At 46.4% G+C, this 24,695-nt stretch overlaps 12 non-coding genes across 12 annotated transcripts; all 12 read right to left on the bottom strand.

Annotated features, from left to right (window-relative positions):
• Window positions 1–520: 520 nt before the first annotated feature.
• LOC130308491 (U2 spliceosomal RNA) lies at window positions 521–714 on the bottom strand. Its single transcript, XR_008857462.1, has one exon. It is a non-coding gene; the product is annotated as a U2 spliceosomal RNA (small nuclear RNA).
• Window positions 715–1,408: 694 nt separating this feature from the next.
• Window positions 1,409–1,596, bottom strand: LOC130308499 (U2 spliceosomal RNA). The gene has a single exon (XR_008857466.1). It is a non-coding gene; the product is annotated as a U2 spliceosomal RNA (small nuclear RNA).
• Window positions 1,597–3,688: 2,092 nt separating this feature from the next.
• LOC130308358 (U2 spliceosomal RNA) lies at window positions 3,689–3,879 on the bottom strand. The gene has a single exon (XR_008857339.1). It is a non-coding gene; the product is annotated as a U2 spliceosomal RNA (small nuclear RNA).
• A 2,085-nt stretch (window positions 3,880–5,964) lies between these two features.
• Window positions 5,965–6,155, bottom strand: LOC130308360 (U2 spliceosomal RNA). The gene has a single exon (XR_008857341.1). It is a non-coding gene; the product is annotated as a U2 spliceosomal RNA (small nuclear RNA).
• Window positions 6,156–8,248: 2,093 nt separating this feature from the next.
• On the bottom strand, window positions 8,249–8,439 carry LOC130308361 (U2 spliceosomal RNA). The gene has a single exon (XR_008857342.1). It is a non-coding gene; the product is annotated as a U2 spliceosomal RNA (small nuclear RNA).
• Window positions 8,440–10,526: 2,087 nt separating this feature from the next.
• LOC130308362 (U2 spliceosomal RNA) lies at window positions 10,527–10,717 on the bottom strand. The gene has a single exon (XR_008857343.1). It is a non-coding gene; the product is annotated as a U2 spliceosomal RNA (small nuclear RNA).
• A 2,083-nt stretch (window positions 10,718–12,800) lies between these two features.
• Window positions 12,801–12,991, bottom strand: LOC130308529 (U2 spliceosomal RNA). Its single transcript, XR_008857484.1, has one exon. It is a non-coding gene; the product is annotated as a U2 spliceosomal RNA (small nuclear RNA).
• A 2,090-nt stretch (window positions 12,992–15,081) lies between these two features.
• Window positions 15,082–15,272, bottom strand: LOC130308363 (U2 spliceosomal RNA). Its single transcript, XR_008857344.1, has one exon. It is a non-coding gene; the product is annotated as a U2 spliceosomal RNA (small nuclear RNA).
• A 2,093-nt stretch (window positions 15,273–17,365) lies between these two features.
• Window positions 17,366–17,556, bottom strand: LOC130308365 (U2 spliceosomal RNA). Its single transcript, XR_008857345.1, has one exon. It is a non-coding gene; the product is annotated as a U2 spliceosomal RNA (small nuclear RNA).
• A 2,086-nt stretch (window positions 17,557–19,642) lies between these two features.
• On the bottom strand, window positions 19,643–19,833 carry LOC130308366 (U2 spliceosomal RNA). Its single transcript, XR_008857346.1, has one exon. It is a non-coding gene; the product is annotated as a U2 spliceosomal RNA (small nuclear RNA).
• Window positions 19,834–21,938: 2,105 nt separating this feature from the next.
• LOC130308367 (U2 spliceosomal RNA) lies at window positions 21,939–22,129 on the bottom strand. Its single transcript, XR_008857347.1, has one exon. It is a non-coding gene; the product is annotated as a U2 spliceosomal RNA (small nuclear RNA).
• A 2,095-nt stretch (window positions 22,130–24,224) lies between these two features.
• On the bottom strand, window positions 24,225–24,415 carry LOC130308368 (U2 spliceosomal RNA). The gene has a single exon (XR_008857348.1). It is a non-coding gene; the product is annotated as a U2 spliceosomal RNA (small nuclear RNA).
• Window positions 24,416–24,695: the final 280 nt, after the last annotated feature.

The raw sequence follows: 24,695 nt of genomic DNA on the forward strand, positions 1-24,695 counted from the left end.
TGGTCAATGTACAGCAATGACACACCTGTGTGAACAGCCAGGAGACCCCCCCCCCCCATGTTATGTTACATAGTTACATAGTTAGTACGGTCGAAAAAAGACATATGTCCATCAAGTTCAACCAGGGAATTAAGGGGTAGGGGTGTGGCGCGATATTGGGGAAGGGATGAGATTTTATATTTCTTCATAAGCATTAATCTTATTTTGTCAATTAGGAACATTCAGCACCCACCCGCTATCAAGGCAGCTGCCTATCATGTCATGCCCTACCTGCACAGGTGTGCTGGCTACTCAAATGATCCAATTAAGGAGGCCATTTAGTCAGCAGCAGCAGAAGTCCTGTGCCTGGACGCTCCAACAGCGGCCAGACACAAGCAGAAGCAGAAGCAGCAGAAGCAGCAGCAGCACCACCTTTTGTTTTTTGGCTGCAGCAGCAGCAAGGCCCACAGGGCTGGCTAGCTGGCTAGCCAGCAAGCAGGTAGCAATGAAAGTAGGAATCTTTCTTTTTAACCCTGTAAGGGGGTGGTGCACTGTACCCGAAGATACTGCCATATCGGGTCAATGCATAGGGCGACGGAAGCAAGCTTCGAAATCGGCCCCCGTTCTCAAAAATCCATTTAATATATGGTCCCCAGATAGGGGACGTATCAGATATTAAACTGATAAGAACAGATTTTTTTTTTTTTTTTTTTTTTTTTTTTTTTTAAAGCCGAGGAACGTGCTTTCGATTCACCCAAAGTGCAAGAAAAAGTGCAAACGTGTTACACTAAAAAAAACGTGCACAAAGGATGCGGTCTATCGCAAACCCTTCTCCGATAGGAGAGAGGCCCCCCAACAAACCTTACCCTTCGCCTCCGGACCAAAAGGTACCTGCGAAGTTCCAGGTTCGATGTCCCTTTTCGCCGAAGCTACTAGGGGACCACAAATGCTCCCGGCATCCCCCTTGGCGTTAGCCAAGGTATCTGCCCGCAGAGCCGATTACGGTAGGTACCCTGCAAAAGCAGGAGTACCCGGGGTTTTTGCATGGAGGTGCGGAACCTAATGGCCACACACACCTCCCCTAGACCGCCAGGAGGGACACCCAGAAGGGCTACCGCATCCTGACCAATCCTGTGAACACACAACACGCAAAAAGTGACACAGTGAGACAAAAAAGAAATAAATAAGTGAATGTGTGCAGATATACTGCCCGGACATCCGGCCGGATCTATAAAAATTTCTCTGATCCTAGCCAGAAGGCCGGGAATCAAGAGGTGAGTGCCACAAGGTGAAGAGATTATGGTGCCCGTGCTTCAACTCAGTGAGTCTATCCTCCCAGTGAGTTTCGGCACCTCGGGGTCACCACTCCCCGAGGCACAAAAGTACCTCGGCTCTAGACCCTCTCAGCCTCATGGCGAGACCCGGAGGGAACAGGTCACATCGGGGCAGCCGTCGAGCTGATTCCTCAGAACCAGCCCCGGAAAGCCCTGGTACACCTGCATCCTCCATGCAGCACCCATCCCCACCAGCCCCATACCGGCGTTACTGTCCACCGGCATGAAAAACTGATAAGAACAGATACTACACTTGATCTTAGCCAAAAGGCCGAGAAGCGATAACCGTGAAAGGGGCGGGCCCAACAAGGTGCCCTTCATGGGCACTATCACTGCTTGCTGTCAGGGAGGCTGCCAGACAATTTTCCATGCACACTCTGGGCTGGGGGGCAGTCAACCACCAGTACACACAGCAGAACCTAAACCCATACCATTATTGCTAAGCAGCAAGACAGGGGCCCATTGCACTCCCACGGGGCCTTTTTAAATGCAATCCATAACCCGGATTTGCCAGGAACCCTTCTTACTCCTCCTACTTGCATGTGACACTGGGCTTAGGATCTGCATAGGAAACACACACACAAGCACACACCTACCTTTGTTGCCTGCAGATGCCTCCTTGGCTGTCCCCAAACGGTATCAAACCAACACCCACGGGAAGCTGTAAGCATAGAGGACATGCCTGCACCCCATTGGACTTACCTGTGTGGGTTAAACCCGGGTTATTTGACAACCTATGGCGGTGATGGTTCTGCTCAGGCAGAGCAGTGCTGATGCTCCTCATAAAGCTGTCGCTGCTGTGAAGGTTCTAGGTGACATCACAAATCCCTATGGTTACATACACAACAAAGCTGGGTTGTTGTTGTTTACACTCTGCAAGGCCTGTGGAAGTGAGTGACATCATAGCACTGTAGTTCTGAGGGTTCTAGATGGATGCAACAATCTCCTGTTGCTTCTATGAAGGCCATAATAGACGGCATCACCAAACAGCTCCATAGTCACATACACAGCAAAGGAGAGATGTTGTTTACACCTAGTGATGTCAGTGGTATTGAGTGACATCACAGCACAGTGCTAAGGCTCCTGGGCCTGGACACAGCAGCGGCTGCAATATCTCAACGGAGAATACGTTTATATATATGTGTGTGTGTGCGCGTATATATATATATATATATATATATATATATATATATATATATATATATATATATTTCTCCGCCGAAATCACTTTTAAACCCATTTCCACCTTTTTTTCCCTTCTCTTCCTCTTACTTTTTTTTTCACGTTTTTTTTACGTTTTTCTCCTTTTCGCCTCTTTTCTGGGCGTATTATTCTTCTTTTTCTTCTTTTTTTTCGTCTAATGCATACCCCATCAGTGCAGCAATGCTTATTCAATACCGCCAGCAGATGGAGACACTGGGGGATAATTTTCTAAGGATTTATACTGATTTTTCCTGTCTGAATTTGTCGCACAGAAAGTTGCAGGCCAAATATGTGTGACATTTCTGCGACTTTAGCTTCTAGAGCATTTTTACAACATTATACATAGGTGCTGAATACATAAAAAGCGACTGTTCAGCGACAGACAAGTCGCATCGGCTGAAAGTAGGCCAGAATGTCAGTCCATGTTGGAGCAGGTTTAGATACAGTCTAAAGTATAGATCTCAAAGTCTGTGCACAGAATTTAGCAAGGGCCTCGCACCTTCTGATGCATCAGGTAGGTGCACAATAGCATATCCTAACCCTCTGTACTTTGGTCTATATTGATGCGGGACATAGACAGCCAGCTGATGACCAATCCATTAGTGCAATGGATGGCTGGAAGCATTTGTCTTTGCCTTTGCAATACCACAGAAGCAATGCATGGTCAATGTACAGCAATGACACACCTGTGTGAACAGCCAGGAGACCCCCCCCCCCCATGTTATGTTACATAGTTACATAGTTAGTACGGTCGAAAAAAGACATATGTCCATCAAGTTCAACCAGGGAATTAAGGGGTAGGGGTGTGGCGCGATATTGGGGAAGGGATGAGATTTTATATTTCTTCATAAGCATTAATCTTATTTTGTCAATTAGGAACATTCAGCACCCACCCGCTATCAAGGCAGCTGCCTATCATGTCATGCCCTACCTGCACAGGTGTGCTGGCTACTCAAATGATCCAATTAAGGAGGCCATTTAGTCAGCAGCAGCAGAAGTCCTGTGCCTGGACGCTCCAACAGCGGCCAGACACAAGCAGAAGCAGAAGCAGCAGCAGCACCACCTTTTGTTTTTTGGCTGCAGCAGCAGCAAGGCCCACAGGGCTGGCTAGCTGGCTAGCCAGCAAGCAGGTAGCAATGAAAGTAGGAATCTTTCTTTTTAACCCTGTAAGGGGGTGGTGCACTGTACCCGAAGATACTGCCATATCGGGTCAATGCATAGGGCGACGGAAGCAAGCTTCGAAATCGGCCCCCGTTCTCAAAAATCCATTTAATATATGGTCCCCAGATAGGGGACGTATCAGATATTAAACTGATAAGAACAGATACTACACTTGATCTTAGCCAAAAGGCCGAGAAGCGATAACCGTGAAAGGGGCGGGCCCAACAAGGTGCCCTTCATGGGCACTATCACTGCTTGCTGTCAGGGAGGCTGCCAGACAATTTTCCATGCACACTCTGGGCTGGGGGGCAGTCAACCACCAGTACACACAGCAGAACCTAAACCCATACCATTATTGCTAAGCAGCAAGACAGGGGCCCATTGCACTCCCACGGGGCCTTTTTAAATGCAATCCATAACCCGGATTTGCCAGGAACCCTTCTTACTCCTCCTACTTGCATGTGACACTGGGCTTAGGATCTGCATAGGAAACACACACACAAGCACACACCTACCTTTGTTGCCTGCAGATGCCTCCTTGGCTGTCCCCAAACGGTATCAAACCAACACCCACGGGAAGCTGTAAGCATAGAGGACATGCCTGCACCCCATTGGACTTACCTGTGTGGGTTAAACCCGGGTTATTTGACAACCTATGGCGGTGATGGTTCTGCTCAGGCAGAGCAGTGCTGATGCTCCTCATAAAGCTGTCGCTGCTGTGAAGGTTCTAGGTGACATCACAAATCCCTATGGTTACATACACAACAAAGCTGGGTTGTTGTTGTTTACACTCTGCAAGGCCTGTGGAAGTGAGTGACATCATAGCACTGTAGTTCTGAGGGTTCTAGATGGATGCAACAATCTCCTGTTGCTTCTATGAAGGCCATAATAGACGACATCACCAAACAGCTCCATAGTCACATACACAGCAAAGGAGAGATGTTGTTTACACCTAGTGATGTCAGTGGTATTGAGTGACATCACAGCACAGTGCTAAGGCTCCTGGGCCTGGACACAGCAGCGGCTGCAATATCTCAACGGAGAATACGTTTATATATATGTGTGTGTGTGCGCGTATATATATATATATATATATATATATATATATATATATATATATTTCTCCGCCGAAATCACTTTTAAACCCATTTCCACCTTTTTTTCCCTTCTCTTCCTCTTACTTTTTTTTCACGTTTTTTTACGTTTTTCTCCTTTTCGCCTCTTTTCTGGGCGTATTATTCTTCTTTTTCTTCTTTTTTTTCGTCTAATGCATACCCCATCAGTGCAGCAATGCTTATTCAATACCGCCAGCAGATGGAGACACTGGGGGATAATTTTCTAAGGATTTATACTGATTTTTCCTGTCTGAATTTGTCGCACAGAAAGTTGCAGGCCAAATATGTGTGACATTTCTGCGACTTTAGCTTCTAGAGCATTTTTACAACATTATACATAGGTGCTGAATACATAAAAAGCGACTGTTCAGCGACAGACAAGTCGCATCGGCTGAAAGTAGGCCAGAATGTCAGTCCATGTTGGAGCAGGTTTAGATACAGTCTAAAGTATAGATCTCAAAGTCTGTGCACAGAATTTAGCAAGGGCCTCGCACCTTCTGATGCATCAGGTAGGTGCACAATAGCATAGCCTAACCCTCTGTACTTTGGTCTATATTGATGCGGGACATAGACAGCCAGCTGATGACCAATCCATTAGTGCAATGGATGGCTGGAAGCATTTGTCTTTGCCTTTGCAATACCACAGAAGCAATGCATGGTCAATGTACAGCAATGACACACCTGTGTGAACAGCCAGGAGACCCCCCCCCCCCCCATGTTATGTTACATAGTTACATAGTTAGTACGGTCGAAAAAAGACATATGTCCATCAAGTTCAACCAGGGAATTAAGGGGTAGGGGTGTGGCGCGATATTGGGGAAGGGATGAGATTTTATATTTCTTCATAAGCATTAATCTTATTTTGTCAATTAGGAAGATTCAGCACCCACCCGCTATCAAGGCAGCTGCCTATCATGTCATGCCCTACCTGCACAGGTGTGCTGGCTACTCAAATGATCCAATTAAGGAGGCCATTTAGTCAGCAGCAGCAGAAGTCCTGTGCCTGGACGCTCCAACAGCGGCCAGACACAAGCAGAAGCAGCAGAAGCAGCAGCAGCACCACCTTTTGTTTTTTGGCTGCAGCAGCAGCAAGGCCCACAGGGCTGGCTAGCTGGCTAGCCAGCAAGCAGGTAGCAATGAAAGTAGGAATCTTTCTTTTTAACCCTGTAAGGGGGTGGTGCACTGTACCCGAAGATACTGCCATATCGGGTCAATGCATAGGGCGACGGAAGCAAGCTTCGAAATCGGCCCCCGTTCTCAAAAATCCATTTAATATATGGTCCCCAGATAGGGGACGTATCAGATATTAAACTGATAAGAACAGATACTACACTTGATCTTAGCCAAAAGGCCGAGAAGCGATAACCGTGAAAGGGGCAGGCCCAACAAGGTGCCCTTCATGGGCACTATCACTGCTTGCTGTCAGGGAGGCTGCCAGACAATTTTCCATGCACACTCTGGGCTGGGGGGCAGTCAACCACCAGTACACACAGCAGAACCTAAACCCATACCATTATTGCTAAGCAGCAAGACAGGGGCCCATTGCACTCCCACGGGGCCTTTTTAAATGCAATCCATAACCCGGATTTGCCAGGAACCCTTCTTACTCCTCCTACTTGCATGTGACACTGGGCTTAGGATCTGCATAGGAAACACACACACAAGCACACACCTACCTTTGTTGCCTGCAGATGCCTCCTTGGCTGTCCCCAAACGGTATCAAACCAACACCCACGGGAAGCTGTAAGCATAGAGGACATGCCTGCACCCCATTGGACTTACCTGTGTGGGTTAAACCCGGGTTATTTGACAACCTATGGCGGTGATGGTTCTGCTCAGGCAGAGCAGTGCTGATGCTCCTCATAAAGCTGTCGCTGCTGTGAAGGTTCTAGGTGACATCACAAATCCCTATGGTTACATACACAACAAAGCTGGGTTGTTGTTGTTTACACTCTGCAAGGCCTGTGGAAGTGAGTGACATCATAGCACTGTAGTTCTGAGGGTTCTAGATGGATGCAACAATCTCCTGTTGCTTCTATGAAGGCCATAATAGACGGCATCACCAAACAGCTCCATAGTCACATACACAGCAAAGGAGAGATGTTGTTTACACCTAGTGATGTCAGTGGTATTGAGTGACATCACAGCACAGTGCTAAGGCTCCTGGGCCTGGACACAGCAGCGGCTGCAATATCTCAACGGAGAATACGTTTATATATATGTGTGTGTGTGCGCGTATATATATATATATATATATATATATATATATATATATTTCTCCGCCAAAATCACTTTTAAACCCATTTCCACCTTTTTTTCCCTTCTCTTCCTCTTACTTTTTTTTTCACGTTTTTTTACGTTTTTCTCCTTTTCGCCTCTTTTCTGGGCGTATTATTCTTCTTTTTCTTCTTTTTTTTCGTCTAATGCATACCCCATCAGTGCAGCAATGCTTATTCAATACCGCCAGCAGATGGAGACACTGGGGGATAATTTTCTAAGGATTTATACTGATTTTTCCTGTCTGAATTTGTCGCACAGAAAGTTGCAGGCCAAATATGTGTGACATTTCTGCGACTTTAGCTTCTAGAGCATTTTTACAACATTATACATAGGTGCTGAATACATAAAAAGCGACTGTTCAGCGACAGACAAGTCGCATCGGCTGAAAGTAGGCCAGAATGTCAGTCCATGTTGGAGCAGGTTTAGATACAGTCTAAAGTATAGATCTCAAAGTCTGTGCACAGAATTTAGCAAGGGCCTCGCACCTTCTGATGCATCAGGTAGGTGCACAATAGCATAGCCTAACCCTCTGTACTTTGGTCTATATTGATGCGGGACATAGACAGCCAGCTGATGACCAATCCATTAGTGCAATGGATGGCTGGAAGCATTTGTCTTTGCCTTTGCAATACCACAGAAGCAATGCATGGTCAATGTACAGCAATGACACACCTGTGTGAACAGCCAGGAGACCCCCCCCCCCCATGTTATGTTACATAGTTACATAGTTAGTACGGTCGAAAAAAGACATATGTCCATCAAGTTCAACCAGGGAATTAAGGGGTAGGGGTGTGGCGCGATATTGGGGAAGGGATGAGATTTTATATTTCTTCATAAGCATTAATCTTATTTTGTCAATTAGGAACATTCAGCACCCACCCGCTATCAAGGCAGCTGCCTATCATGTCATGCCCTACCTGCACAGGTGTGCTGGCTACTCAAATGATCCAATTAAGGAGGCCATTTAGTCAGCAGCAGCAGAAGTCCTGTGCCTGGACGCTCCAACAGCGGCCAGACACAAGCAGAAGCAGAAGCAGCAGAAGCAGCAGAAGCAGCAGCAGCACCACCTTTTGTTTTTTGGCTGCAGCAGCAGCAAGGCCCACAGGGCTGGCTAGCTGGCTAGCCAGCAAGCAGGTAGCAATGAAAGTAGGAATCTTTCTTTTTAACCCTGTAAGGGGGTGGTGCACTGTACCCGAAGATACTGCCATATCGGGTCAATGCATAGGGCGACGGAAGCAAGCTTCGAAATCGGCCCCCGTTCTCAAAAATCCATTTAATATATGGTCCCCAGATAGGGGACGTATCAGATATTAAACTGATAAGAACAGATACTACACTTGATCTTAGCCAAAAGGCCGAGAAGCGATAACCGTGAAAGGGGCGGGCCCAACAAGGTGCCCTTCATGGGCACTATCACTGCTTGCTGTCAAGGAGGCTGCCAGACAATTTTCCATGCACACTCTGGGCTGGGGGGCAGTCAACCACCAGTTCACACAGCAGAACCTAAACCCATACCATTATTGCTAAGCAGCAAGACAGGGGCCCATTGCACTCCCACGGGGCCTTTTTAAATGCAATCCATAACCCGGATTTGCCAGGAACCCTTCTTACTCCTCCTACTTGCATGTGACACTGGGCTTAGGATCTGCATAGGAAACACACACACAAGCACACACCTACCTTTGTTGCCTGCAGATGCCTCCTTGGCTGTCCCCAAACGGTATCAAACCAACACCCACGGGAAGCTGTAAGCATAGAGGACATGCCTGCACCCCATTGGACTTACCTGTGTGGGTTAAACCCGGGTTATTTGACAACCTATGGCGGTGATGGTTCTGCTCAGGCAGAGCAGTGCTGATGCTCCTCATAAAGCTGTCGCTGCTGTGAAGGTTCTAGGTGACATCACAAATCCCTATGGTTACATACACAACAAAGCTGGGTTGTTGTTGTTTACACTCTGCAAGGCCTGTGGAAGTGAGTGACATCATAGCACTGTAGTTCTGAGGGTTCTAGATGGATGCAACAATCTCCTGTTGCTTCTATGAAGGCCATAATAGACGACATCACCAAACAGCTCCATAGTCACATACACAGCAAAGGAGAGATGTTGTTTACACCTAGTGATGTCAGTGGTATTGAGTGACATCACAGCACAGTGCTAAGGCTCCTGGGCCTGGACACAGCAGCGGCTGCAATATCTCAACGGAGAATACGTTTATATATATGTGTGTGTGTGCGCGTATATATATATATATATATATATATATATATATATATATATATATATTTCTCCGCCGAAATCACTTTTAAACCCATTTCCACCTTTTTTTCCCTTCTCTTCCTCTTACTTTTTTTTCACGTTTTTTTACGTTTTTCTCCTTTTCGCCTCTTTTCTGGGCGTATTATTCTTCTTTTTCTTCTTTTTTTTCGTCTAATGCATACCCCATCAGTGCAGCAATGCTTATTCAATACCGCCAGCAGATGGAGACACTGGGGGATAATTTTCTAAGGATTTATACTGATTTTTCCTGTCTGAATTTGTCGCACAGAAAGTTGCAGGCCAAATATGTGTGACATTTCTGCGACTTTAGCTTCTAGAGCATTTTTACAACATTATACATAGGTGCTGAATACATAAAAAGCGACTGTTCAGCGACAGACAAGTCGCATCGGCTGAAAGTAGGCCAGAATGTCAGTCCATGTTGGAGCAGGTTTAGATACAGTCTAAAGTATAGATCTCAAAGTCTGTGCACAGAATTTAGCAAGGGCCTCGCACCTTCTGATGCATCAGGTAGGTGCACAATAGCATAGCCTAACCCTCTGTACTTTGGTCTATATTGATGCGGGACATAGACAGCCAGCTGATGACCAATCCATTAGTGCAATGGATGGCTGGAAGCATTTGTCTTTGCCTTTGCAATACCACAGAAGCAATGCATGGTCAATGTACAGCAATGACACACCTGTGTGAACAGCCAGGAGACCCCCCCCCCCCCCATGTTATGTTACATAGTTACATAGTTAGTACGGTCGAAAAAAGACATATGTCCATCAAGTTCAACCAGGGAATTAAGGGGTAGGTGTGTGGCGCGATATTGGGGAAGGGATGAGATTTTATATTTCTTCATAAGCATTAATCTTATTTTGTCAATTAGGAAGATTCAGCACCCACCCGCTATCAAGGCAGCTGCCTATCATGTCATGCCCTACCTGCACAGGTGTGCTGGCTACTCAAATGATCCAATTAAGGAGGCCATTTAGTCAGCAGCAGCAGAAGTCCTGTGCCTGGACGCTCCAACAGCGGCCAGACACAAGCAGAAGCAGCAGAAGCAGCAGCAGCACCACCTTTTGTTTTTTGGCTGCAGCAGCAGCAAGGCCCACAGGGCTGGCTAGCTGGCTAGCCAGCAAGCAGGTAGCAATGAAAGTAGGAATCTTTCTTTTTAACCCTGTAAGGGGGTGGTGCACTGTACCCGAAGATACTGCCATATCGGGTCAATGCATAGGGCGACGGAAGCAAGCTTCGAAATCGGCCCCCGTTCTCAAAAATCCATTTAATATATGGTCCCCAGATAGGGGACGTATCAGATATTAAACTGATAAGAACAGATACTACACTTGATCTTAGCCAAAAGGCCGAGAAGCGATAACCGTGAAAGGGGCGGGCCCAACAAGGTGCCCTTCATGGGCACTATCACTGCTTGCTGTCAGGGAGGCTGCCAGACAATTTTCCATGCACACTCTGGGCTGGGGGGCAGTCAACCACCAGTACACACAGCAGAACCTAAACCCATACCATTATTGCTAAGCAGCAAGACAGGGGCCCATTGCACTCCCACGGGGCCTTTTTAAATGCAATCCATAACCCGGATTTGCCAGGAACCCTTCTTACTCCTCCTACTTGCATGTGACACTGGGCTTAGGATCTGCATAGGAAACACACACACAAGCACACACCTTCCTTTGTTGCCTGCAGATGCCTCCTTGGCTGTCCCCAAACGGTATCAAACCAACACCCACGGGAAGCTGTAAGCATAGAGGACATGCCTGCACCCCATTGGACTTACCTGTGTGGGTTAAACCCGGGTTATTTGACAACCTATGGCGGTGATGGTTCTGCTCAGGCAGAGCAGTGCTGATGCTCCTCATAAAGCTGTCGCTGCTGTGAAGGTTCTAGGTGACATCACAAATCCCTATGGTTACATACACAACAAAGCTGGGTTGTTGTTGTTTACACTCTGCAAGGCCTGTGGAAGTGAGTGACATCATAGCACTGTAGTTCTGAGGGTTCTAGATGGATGCAACAATCTCCTGTTGCTTCTATGAAGGCCATAATAGACGACATCACCAAACAGCTCCATAGTCACATACACAGCAAAGGAGAGATGTTGTTTACACCTAGTGATGTCAGTGGTATTGAGTGACATCACAGCACAGTGCTAAGGCTCCTGGGCCTGGACACAGCAGCGGCTGCAATATCTCAACGGAGAATACGTTTATATATATGTGTGTGTGTGCGCGTATATATATATATATATATATATATATATATATATATATTTCTCCGCCGAAATCACTTTTAAACCCATTTCCACCTTTTTTTCCCTTCTCTTCCTCTTACTTTTTTTTCACGTTTTTTTACGTTTTTCTCCTTTTCGCCTCTTTTCTGGGCGTATTATTCTTCTTTTTCTTCTTTTTTTCCGTCTAATGCATACCCCATCAGTGCAGCAATGCTTATTCAATACCGCCAGCAGATGGAGACACTGGGGGATAATTTTCTAAGGATTTATACTGATTTTTCCTGTCTGAATTTGTCGCACAGAAAGTTGCAGGCCAAATATGTGTGACATTTCTGCGACTTTAGCTTCTAGAGCATTTTTACAACATTATACATAGGTGCTGAATACATAAAAAGCGACTGTTCAGCGACAGACAAGTCGCATCGGCTGAAAGTAGGCCAGAATGTCAGTCCATGTTGGAGCAGGTTTAGATACAGTCTAAAGTATAGATCTCAAAGTCTGTGCACAGAATTTAGCAAGGGCCTCGCACCTTCTGATGCATCAGGTAGGTGCACAATAGCATAGCCTAACCCTCTGTACTTTGGTCTATATTGATGCGGGACATAGACAGCCAGCTGATAACCAATCCATTAGTGCAATGGATGGCTGGAAGCATTTGTCTTTGCCTTTGCAATACCACAGAAGCAATGCATGGTCAATGTACAGCAATGACACACCTGTGTGAACAGCCAGGAGACCCCCCCCCCCCATGTTATGTTACATAGTTACATAGTTAGTACGGTCGAAAAAAGACATATGTCCATCAAGTTCAACCAGGGAATTAAGGGGTAGGGGTGTGGCGCGATATTGGGGAAGGGATGAGATTTTATATTTCTTCATAAGCATTAATCTTATTTTGTCAATTAGGAACATTCAGCACCCACCCGCTATCAAGGCAGCTGCCTATCATGTCATGCCCTACCTGCACAGGTGTGCTGGCTACTCAAATGATCCAATTAAGGAGGCCATTTAGTCAGCAGCAGCAGAAGTCCTGTGCCTGGACGCTCCAACAGCGGCCAGACACAAGCAGAAGCAGAAGCAGCAGAAGCAGCAGCAGCACCACCTTTTGTTTTTTGGCTGCAGCAGCAGCAAGGCCCACAGGGCTGGCTAGCTGGCTAGCCAGCAAGCAGGTAGCAATGAAAGTAGGAATCTTTCTTTTTAACCCTGTAAGGGGGTGGTGCACTGTACCCGAAGATACTGCCATATCGGGTCAATGCATAGGGCGACAGAAGCAAGCTTCGAAATCGGCCCCCGTTCTCAAAAATCCATTTAATATATGGTCCCCAGATAGGGGACGTATCAGATATTAAACTGATAAGAACAGATACTACACTTGATCTTAGCCAAAAGGCCGAGAAGCGATAACCGTGAAAGGGGCGGGCCCAACAAGGTGCCCTTCATGGGCACTATCACTGCTTGCTGTCAGGGAGGCTGCCAGACAATTTTCCATGCACACTCTGGGCTGGGGGGCAGTCAACCACCAGTACACACAGCAGAACCTAAACCCATACCATTATTGCTAAGCAGCAAGACAGGGGCCCATTGCACTCCCACGGGGCCTTTTTAAATGCAATCCATAACCCGGATTTGCCAGGAACCCTTCTTACTCCTCCTACTTGCATGTGACACTGGGCTTAGGATCTGCATAGGAAACACACACACAAGCACACACCTACCTTTGTTGCCTGCAGATGCCTCCTTGGCTGTCCCCAAACGGTATCAAACCAACACCCACGGGAAGCTGTAAGCATAGAGGACATGCCTGCACCCCATTGGACTTACCTGTGTGGGTTAAACCCGGGTTATTTGACAACCTATGGCGGTGATGGTTCTGCTCAGGCAGAGCAGTGCTGATGCTCCTCATAAAGCTGTCGCTGCTGTGAAGGTTCTAGGTGACATCACAAATCCCTATGGTTACATACACAACAAAGCTGGGTTGTTGTTGTTTACACTCTGCAAGGCCTGTGGAAGTGAGTGACATCATAGCACTGTAGTTCTGAGGGTTCTAGATGGATGCAACAATCTCCTGTTGCTTCTATGAAGGCCATAATAGACGACATCACCAAACAGCTCCATAGTCACATACACAGCAAAGGAGAGATGTTGTTTACACCTAGTGATGTCAGTGGTATTGAGTGACATCACAGCACAGTGCTAAGGCTCCTGGGCCTGGACACAGCAGCGGCTGCAATATCTCAACGGAGAATACGTTTATATATATGTGTGTGTGTGCGCGTATATATATATATATATATATATATATATATATATATATATTTCTCCGCCGAAATCACTTTTAAACCCATTTCCACCTTTTTTTCCCTTCTCTTCCTCTTACTTTTTTTTCACGTTTTTTTTACGTTTTTCTCCTTTTCGCCTCTTTTCTGGGCGTATTATTCTTCTTTTTCTTCTTTTTTTTCCTCTAATGCATACCCCATCAGTGCAGCAATGCTTATTCAATACCGCCAGCAGATGGAGACACTGGGGGATAATTTTCTAAGGATTTATACTGATTTTTCCTGTCTGAATTTGTCGCACAGAAAGTTGCAGGCCAAATATGTGTGACATTTCTGCGACTTTAGCTTCTAGAGCATTTTTACAACATTATACATAGGTGCTGAATACATAAAAAGCGACTGTTCAGCGACAGACAAGTCGCATCGGCTGAAAGTAGGCCAGAATGTCAGTCCATGTTGGAGCAGGTTTAGATACAGTCTAAAGTATAGATCTCAAAGTCTGTGCACAGAATTTAGCAAGGGCCTCGCACCTTCTGATGCATCAGGTAGGTGCACAATAGCATAGCCTAACCCTCTGTACTTTGGTCTATATTGATGCGGGACATAGACAGCCAGCTGATGACCAATCCATTAGTGCAATGGATGGCTGGAAGCATTTGTCTTTGCCTTTGCAATACCACAGAAGCAATGCATGGTCAATGTACAGCAATGACACACCTGTGTGAACAGCCAGGAGACCCCCCCCCCCCCCCCATGTTATGTTACATAGTTACATAGTTAGTACGGTCGAAAAAAGACATATGTCCATCAAGTTCAACCAGGGAATTAAGGGGTAGGGGTGTGGCGCGATATTGGGGAAGGGATGAGATTTTATATTTCTTCATAAGCATTAATCTTATTTTGTCAATTAGGAACATTCAGCACCCACCCGCTATCAAGGCAGCTGCCTATCATGTCATGCCCTACCTGCACAGGTGTGCTGGCTACTCAAATGATCCAATTAAGGAGGCCATTTAGTCAGCAGCAGCAGAAGTCCTGTGCCTGGACGCTCCAACAGCGGCCAGACACAAGCAGAAGCAGAAGCAGCAGAAGCAGCAGCAGCACCACCTTTTGTTTTTTGGCTGCAGCAGCAGCAAGGCCCACAGGGCTGGCTAGCTGGCTAGCCAGCAAGCAGGTAGCAATGAAAGTAGGAATCTTTCTTTTTAACCCTGTAAGGGGGTGGTGCACTGTACCCGAAGATACTGCCATATCGGGTCAATGCATAGGGCGACGGAAGCAAGCTTCGAAATCGGCCCCCGTTCTCAAAAATCCATTTAATATATGGTCCCCAGATAGGGGACGTATCAGATATTAAACTGATAAGAACAGATACTACACTTGATCTTAGCCAAAAGGCCGAGAAGCGATAACCGTGAAAGGGGCGGGCCCAACAAGGTGCCCTTCATGGGCACTATCACTGCTTGCTGTCAGGGAGGCTGCCAGACAATTTTCCATGCACACTCTGGGCTGGGGGGCAGTCAACCACCAGTACACACAGCAGAACCTAAACCCATACCATTATTGCTAAGCAGCAAGACAGGGGCCCATTGCACTCCCACGGGGCCTTTTTAAATGCAATCCATAACCCGGATTTGCCAGGAACCCTTCTTACTCCTCCTACTTGCATGTGACACTGGGCTTAGGATCTGCATTAGAAACACACACACAAGCATACACCTACCTTTGTTGCCTGCAGATGCCTCCTTGGCTGTCCCCAAACGGTATCAAACCAACACCCACGGGAAGCTGTAAGCATAGAGGACATGCCTGCACCCCATTGGACTTACCTGTGTGGGTTAAACCCGGGTTATTTGACAACCTATGGCGGTGATGGTTATGCTCAGGCAGAGCAGTGCTGATGCTCCTCATAAAGCTGTCGCTGCTGTGAAGGTTCTAGGTGACATCACAAATCCCTATGGTTACATACACAACAAAGCTGGGTTGTTGTTGTTTACACTCTGCAAGGCCTGTGGAAGTGAGTGACATCATAGCACTGTAGTTCTGAGGGTTCTAGATGGATGCAACAATCTCCTGTTGCTTCTATGAAGGCCATAATAGACGACATCACCAAACAGCTCCATAGTCACATACACAGCAAAGGAGAGATGTTGTTTACACCTAGTGATGTCAGTGGTATTGAGTGACATCACAGCACAGTGCTAAGGCTCCTGGGCCTGGACACAGCAGCGGCTGCAATATCTCAACGGAGAATACGTTTATATATATGTGTGTGTGTGCGCGTATATATATATATATATATATATATATATATATATATATTTCTCCGCCGAAATCACTTTTAAACCCATTTCCACCTTTTTTTCCCTTCTCTTCCTCTTACTTTTTTTTCACGTTTTTTTACGTTTTTCTCCTTTTCGCCTCTTTTCTGGGCGTATTATTCTTCTTTTTCTTCTTTTTTTTCGTCTAATGCATACCCCATCAGTGCAGCAATGCTTATTCAATACCGCCAGCAGATGGAGACACTGGGGGATAATTTTCTAAGGATTTATACTGATTTTTCCTGTCTGAATTTGTCGCACAGAAAGTTGCAGGCCAAATATGTGTGACATTTCTGCGACTTTAGCTTCTAGAGCATTTTTACAACATTATACATAGGTGCTGAATACATAAAAAGCGACTGTTCAGCGACAGACAAGTCGCATCGGCTGAAAGTAGGCCAGAATGTCAGTCCATGTTGGAGCAGGTTTAGATACAGTCTAAAGTATAGATCTCAAAGTCTGTGCACAGAATTTAGCAAGGGCCTCGCACCTTCTGATGCATCAGGTAGGTGCACAATAGCATAGCCTAACCCTCTGTACTTTGGTCTATATTGATGCGGGACATAGACAGCCAGCTGATGACCAATCCATTAGTGCAATGGATGGCTGGAAGCATTTGTCTTTGCCTTTGCAATACCACAGAAGCAATGCATGGTCAATGTACAGCAATGACACACCTGTGTGAACAGCCAGGAGACCCCCCCCCCCCCCCCATGTTATGTTACATAGTTACATAGTTAGTACGGTCGAAAAAAGACATATGTCCATCAAGTTCAACCAGGGAATTAAGGGGTAGGGGTGTGGCGCGATATTGGGGAAGGGATGAGATTTTATATTTCTTCATAAGCATTAATCTTATTTTGTCAATTAGGAACATTCAGCACCCACCCGCTATCAAGGCAGCTGCCTATCATGTCATGCCCTACCTGCACAGGTGTGCTGGCTACTCAAATGATCCAATTAAGGAGGCCATTTAGTCAGCAGCAGCAGAAGTCCTGTGCCTGGACGCTCCAACAGCGGCCAGACACAAGCAGAAGCAGAAGCAGAAGCAGCAGAAGCAGCAGCAGCACCACCTTTTGTTTTTTGGCTGCAGCAGCAGCAAGGCCCACAGGGCTGGCTAGCTGGCTAGCCAGCAAGCAGGTAGCAATGAAAGTAGGAATCTTTCTTTTTAACCCTGTAAGGGGGTGGTGCACTGTACCCGAAGATACTGCCATATCGGGTCAATGCATAGGGCGACGGAAGCAAGCTTCGAAATCGGCCCCCGTTCTCAAAAATCCATTTAATATATGGTCCCCAGATAGGGGACGTATCAGATATTAAACTGATAAGAACAGATACTACACTTGATCTTAGCCAAAAGGCCGAGAAGCGATAACCGTGAAAGGGGCGGGCCCAACAAGGTGCCCTTCATGGGCACTATCACTGCTTGCTGTCAGGGAGGCTGCCAGACAATTTTCCATGCACACTCTGGACTGGGGGGCAGTCAACCACCAGTACACACAGCAGAACCTAAACCCATACCATTATTGCTAAGCAGCAAGACAGGGGCCCATTGCACTCCCACGGGGCCTTTTTAAATGCAATCCATAACCCGGATTTGCCAGGAACCCTTCTTACTCCTCCTACTTGCATGTGACACTGGGCTTAGGATCTGCATAGGAAACACACACACAAGCACACACCTACCTTTGTTGCCTGCAGATGCCTCCTTGGCTGTCCCCAAACGGTATCAAACCAACACCCACGGGAAGCTGTAAGCATAGAGGACATGCCTGCACCCCATTGGACTTACCTGTGTGGGTTAAACCCGGGTTATTTGACAACCTATGGCGGTGATGGTTCTGCTCAGGCAGAGCAGTGCTGATGCTCCTCATAAAGCTGTCGCTGCTGTGAAGGTTCTAGGTGACATCACAAATCCCTATGGTTACATACACAACAAAGCTGGGTTGTTGTTGTTTACACTCTGCAAGGCCTGTGGAAGTGAGTGACATCATAGCACTGTAGTTCTGAGGGTTCTAGATGGATGCAACAATCTCCTGTTGCTTCTATGAAGGCCATAATAGACGACATCACCAAACAGCTCCATAGTCACATACACAGCAAAGGAGAGATGTTGTTTACACCTAGTGATGTCAGTGGTATTGAGTGACATCACAGCACAGTGCTAAGGCTCCTGGGCCTGGACACAGCAGCGGCTGCAATATCTCAACGGAGAATACGTTTATATATATGTGTGTGTGTGCGCGTATATATATATATATATATATATATATATATATATATATTTCTCCGCCGAAATCACTTTTAAACCCATTTCCACCTTTTTTTCCCTTCTCTTCCTCTTACTTTTTTTTCACGTTTTTTTACGTTTTTCTCCTTTTCGCCTCTTTTCTGGGCGTATTATTCTTCTTTTTCTTCTTTTTTTTCGTCTAATGCATACCCCATCAGTGCAGCAATGCTTATTCAATACCGCCAGCAGATGGAGACACTGGGGGATAATTTTCTAAGGATTTATACTGATTTTTCCTGTCTGAATTTGTCGCACAGAAAGTTGCAGGCCAAATATGTGTGACATTTCTGCGACTTTAGCTTCTAGAGCATTTTTACAACATTATACATAGGTGCTGAATACATAAAAAGCGACTGTTCAGCGACAGACAAGTCGCATCGGCTGAAAGTAGGCCAGAATGTCAGTCCATGTTGGAGCAGGTTTAGATACAGTCTAAAGTATAGATCTCAAAGTCTGTGCACAGAATTTAGCAAGGGCCTCGCACCTTCTGATGCATCAGGTAGGTGCACAATAGCATAGCCTAACCCTCTGTACTTTGGTCTATATTGATGCGGGACATAGACAGCCAGCTGATGACCAATCCATTAGTGCAATGGATGGCTGGAAGCATTTGTCTTTGCCTTTGCAATACCACAGAAGCAATGCATGGTCAATGTACAGCAATGACACACCTGTGTGAACAGCCAGGAGACCCCCCCCCCCCCCCATGTTATGTTACATAGTTACATAGTTAGTACGGTCGAAAAAAGACATATGTCCATCAAGTTCAACCAGGGAATTAAGGGGTAGGGGTGTGGCGCGATATTGGGGAAGGGATGAGATTTTATATTTCTTCATAAGCATTAATCTTATTTTGTCAATTAGGAACATTCAGCACCCACCCGCTATCAAGGCAGCTGCCTATCATGTCATGCCCTACCTGCACAGGTGTGCTGGCTACTCAAATGATCCAATTAAGGAGGCCATTTAGTCAGCAGCAGCAGAAGTCCTGTGCCTGGACGCTCCAACAGCGGCCAGACACAAGCAGAAGCAGAAGCAGCAGAAGCAGCAGCAGCACCACCTTTTGTTTTTTGGCTGCAGCAGCAGCAAGGCCCACAGGGCTGGCTAGCTGGCTAGCCAGCAAGCAGGTAGCAATGAAAGTAGGAATCTTTCTTTTTAACCCTGTAAGGGGGTGGTGCACTGTACCCGAAGATACTGCCATATCGGGTCAATGCATAGGGCGACGGAAGCAAGCTTCGAAATCGGCCCCCGTTCTCAAAAATCCATTTAATATATGGTCCCCAGATAGGGGACGTATCAGATATTAAACTGATAAGAACAGATACTACACTTGATCTTAGCCAAAAGGCCGAGAAGCGATAACCGTGAAAGGGGCGGGCCCAACAAGGTGCCCTTCATGGGCACTATCACTGCTTGCTGTCAGGGAGGCTGCCAGACAATTTTCCATGCACACTCTGGGCTGGGGGGCAGTCAACCACCAGTACACACAGCAGAACCTAAACCCATACCATTATTGCTAAGCAGCAAGACAGGGGCCCATTGCACTCCCACGGGGCCTTTTTAAATGCAATCCATAACCCGGATTTGCCAGGAACCCTTCTTACTCCTCCTACTTGCATGTGACACTGGGCTTAGGATCTGCATAGGAAACACACACACAAGCACACACCTACCTTTGTTGCCTGCAGATGCCTCCTTGGCTGTCCCCAAACGGTATCAAACCAACACCCACGGGAAGCTGTAAGCATAGAGGACATGCCTGCACCCCATTGGACTTACCTGTGTGGGTTAAACCCGGGTTATTTGACAACCTATGGCGGTGATGGTTCTGCTCAGGCAGAGCAGTGCTGATGCTCCTCATAAAGCTGTCGCTGCTGTGAAGGTTCTAGGTGACATCACAAATCCCTATGGTTACATACACAACAAAGCTGGGTTGTTGTTGTTTACACTCTGCAAGGCCTGTGGAAGTGAGTGACATCATAGCACTGTAGTTCTGAGGGTTCTAGATGGATGCAACAATCTCCTGTTGCTTCTATGAAGGCCATAATAGACGACATCACCAAACAGCTCCATAGTCACATACACAGCAAAGGAGAGATGTTGTTTACACCTAGTGATGTCAGTGGTATTGAGTGACATCACAGCACAGTGCTAAGGCTCCTGGGCCTGGACACAGCAGCGGCTGCAATATCTCAACGGAGAATACGTTTATATATATGTGTGTGTGTGCGCGTATATATATATATATATATATATATATATATATATATATATATATATATATATATTTCTCCGCCGAAATCACTTTTAAACCCATTTCCACCTTTTTTTCCCTTCTCTTCCTCTTACTTTTTTTTCACGTTTTTTTACGTTTTTCTCCTTTTCGCCTCTTTTCTGGGCGTATTCTTCTTCTTTTTCTTCTTTTTTTTCGTCTAATGCATACCCCATCAGTGCAGCAATGCTTATTCAATACCGCCAGCAGATGGAGACACTGGGGGATAATTTTCTAAGGATTTATACTGATTTTTCCTGTCTGAATTTGTCGCACAGAAAGTTGCAGGCCAAATATGTGTGACATTTCTGCGACTTTAGCTTCTAGAGCATTTTTACAACATTATACATAGGTGCTGAATACATAAAAAGCGACTGTTCAGCGACAGACAAGTCGCATCGGCTGAAAGTAGGCCAGAATGTCAGTCCATGTTGGAGCAGGTTTAGATACAGTCTAAAGTATAGATCTCAAAGTCTGTGCACAGAATTTAGCAAGGGCCTCGCACCTTCTGATGCATCAGGTAGGTGCACAATAGCATAGCCTAACCCTCTGTACTTTGGTCTATATTGATGCGGGACATAGACAGCCAGCTGATGACCAATCCATTAGTGCAATGGATGGCTGGAAGCATTTGTCTTTGCCTTTGCAATACCACAGAAGCAATGCATGGTCAATGTACAGCAATGACACACCTGTGTGAACAGCCAGGAGACCCCCCCCCCCCCCCCCCATGTTATGTTACATAGTTACATAGTTAGTACGGTCGAAAAAAGACATATGTCCATCAAGTTCAACCAGGGAATTAAGGGGTAGGGGTGTGGCGCGATATTGGGGAAGGGATGAGATTTTATATTTCTTCATAAGCATTAATCTTATTTTGTCAATTAGGAACATTCAGCACCCACCCGCTATCAAGGCAGCTGCCTATCATGTCATGCCCTACCTGCACAGGTGTGCTGGCTACTCAAATGATCCAATTAAGGAGGCCATTTAGTCAGCAGCAGCAGAAGTCCTGTGCCTGGACGCTCCAACAGCGGCCAGACACAAGCAGAAGCAGAAGCAGCAGAAGCAGCAGCAGCACCACCTTTTGTTTTTTGGCTGCAGCAGCAGCAAGGCCCACAGGGCTGGCTAGCTGGCTAGCCAGCAAGCAGGTAGCAATGAAAGTAGGAATCTTTCTTTTTAACCCTGTAAGGGGGTGGTGCACTGTACCCGAAGATACTGCCATATCGGGTCAATGCATAGGGCGACGGAAGCAAGCTTCGAAATCGGCCCCCGTTCTCAAAAATCCATTTAATATATGGTCCCCAGATAGGGGACGTATCAGATATTAAACTGATAAGAACAGATACTACACTTGATCTTAGCCAAAAGGCCGAGAAGCGATAACCGTGAAAGGGGCGGGCCCAACAAGGTGCCCTTCATGGGCACTATCACTGCTTGCTGTCAGGGAGGCTGCCAGACAATTTTCCATGCACACTCTGGGCTGGGGGGCAGTCAACCACCAGTACACACAGCAGAACCTAAACCCATACCATTATTGCTAAGCAGCAAGACAGGGGCCCATTGCACTCCCACGGGGCCTTTTTAAATGCAATCCATAACCCGGATTTGCCAGGAACCCTTCTTACTCCTCCTACTTGCATGTGACACTGGGCTTAGGATCTGCATAGGAAACACACACACAAGCACACACCTACCTTTGTTGCCTGCAGATGCCTCCTTGGCTGTCCCCAAACGGTATCAAACCAACACCCACGGGAAGCTGTAAGCATAGAGGACATGCCTGCACCCCATTGGACTTACCTGTGTGGGTTAAACCCGGGTTATTTGACAACCTATGGCGGTGATGGTTCTGCTCAGGCAGAGCAGTGCTGATGCTCCTCATAAAGCTGTCGCTGCTGTGAAGGTTCTAGGTGACATCACAAATCCCTATGGTTACATACACAACAAAGCTGGGTTGTTGTTGTTTACACTCTGCAAGGCCTGTGGAAGTGAGTGACATCATAGCACTGTAGTTCTGAGGGTTCTAGATGGATGCAACAATCTCCTGTTGCTTCTATGAAGGCCATAATAGACGACATCACCAAACAGCTCCATAGTCACATACACAGCAAAGGAGAGATGTTGTTTACACCTAGTGATGTCAGTGGTATTGAGTGACATCACAGCACAGTGCTAAGGCTCCTGGGCCTGGACACAGCAGCGGCTGCAATATCTCAACGGAGAATACGTTTATATATATGTGTGTGTGTGCGCGTATATATATATATATATATATATATATATATATATATATATATATTTCTCCGCCGAAATCACTTTTAAACCCATTTCCACCTTTTTTTCCCTTCTCTTCCTCTTACTTTTTTTTCACGTTTTTTTACGTTTTTCTCCTTTTCGCCTCTTTTCTGGGCGTATTATTCTTCTTTTTCTTCTTTTTTTTCGTCTAATGCATACCCCATCAGTGCAGCAATGCTTATTCAATACCGCCAGCAGATGGAGACACTGGGGGATAATTTTCTAAGGATTTATACTGATTTTTCCTGTCTGAATTTGTCGCACAGAAAGTTGCAGGCCAAATATGTGTGACATTTCTGCGACTTTAGCTTCTAGAGCATTTTTACAACATTATACATAGGTGCTGAATACATAAAAAGCGACTGTTCAGCGACAGACAAGTCGCATCGGCTGAAAGTAGGCCAGAATGTCAGTCCATGTTGGAGCAGGTTTAGATACAGTCTAAAGTATAGATCTCAAAGTCTGTGCACAGAATTTAGCAAGGGCCTCGCACCTTCTGATGCATCAGGTAGGTGCACAATAGCATAGCCTAACCCTCTGTACTTTGGTCTATATTGATGCGGGACATAGACAGCCAGCTGATGACCAATCCATTAGTGCAATGGATGGCTGGAAGCATTTGTCTTTGCCTTTGCAATACCACAGAAGCAATGCATGGTCAATGTACAGCAATGACACACCTGTGTGAACAGCCAGGAGACCCCCCCCCCCCCCCCCCCATGTTATGTTACATAGTTACATAGTTAGTACGGTCGAAAAAAGACATATGTCCATCAAGTTCAACCAGGGAATTAAGGGGTAGGGGTGTGGCGCGATATTGGGGAAGGGATGAGATTTTATATTTCTCATAAGCATTAATCTTATTTTGTCAATTAGGAACATTCAGCACCCACCCGCTATCAAGGCAGCTGCCTATCATGTCATGCCCTACCTGCACAGGTGTGCTGGCTACTCAAATGATCCAATTAAGGAGGCCATTTAGTCAGCAGCAGCAGAAGTCCTGTGCCTGGACGCTCCAACAGCGGCCAGACACAAGCAGAAGCAGAAGCAGCAGAAGCAGCAGCAGCACCACCTTTTGTTTTTTGGCTGCAGCAGCAGCAAGGCCCACAGGGCTGGCTAGCTGGCTAGCCAGCAAGCAGGTAGCAATGAAAGTAGGAATCTTTCTTTTTAACCCTGTAAGGGGGTGGTGCACTGTACCCGAAGATACTGCCATATCGGGTCAATGCATAGGGCGACGGAAGCAAGCTTCGAAATCGGCCCCCGTTCTCAAAAATCCATTTAATATATGGTCCCCAGATAGGGGACGTATCAGATATTAAACTGATAAGAACAGATACTACACTTGATCTTAGCCAAAAGGCCGAGAAGCGATAACCGTGAAAGGGGCGGGCCCAACAAGGTGCCCTTCATGGGCACTATCACTGCTTGCTGTCAGGGAGGCTGCCAGACAATTTTCCATGCACACTCTGGGCTGGGGGGCAGTCAACCACCAGTACACACAGCAGAACCTAAACCCATACCATTATTGCTAAGCAGCAAGACAGGGGCCCATTGCACTCCCACGGGGCCTTTTTAAATGCAATCCATAACCCGGATTTGCCAGGAACCCTTCTTACTCCTCCTACTTGCATGTGACACTGGGCTTAGGATCT

The sequence above is a fragment of the Hyla sarda genome, unplaced genomic scaffold, assembly GCF_029499605.1.
Source record: "Hyla sarda isolate aHylSar1 unplaced genomic scaffold, aHylSar1.hap1 scaffold_148, whole genome shotgun sequence".
Lineage (NCBI taxonomy): Eukaryota > Metazoa > Chordata > Amphibia > Anura > Hylidae > Hyla > Hyla sarda.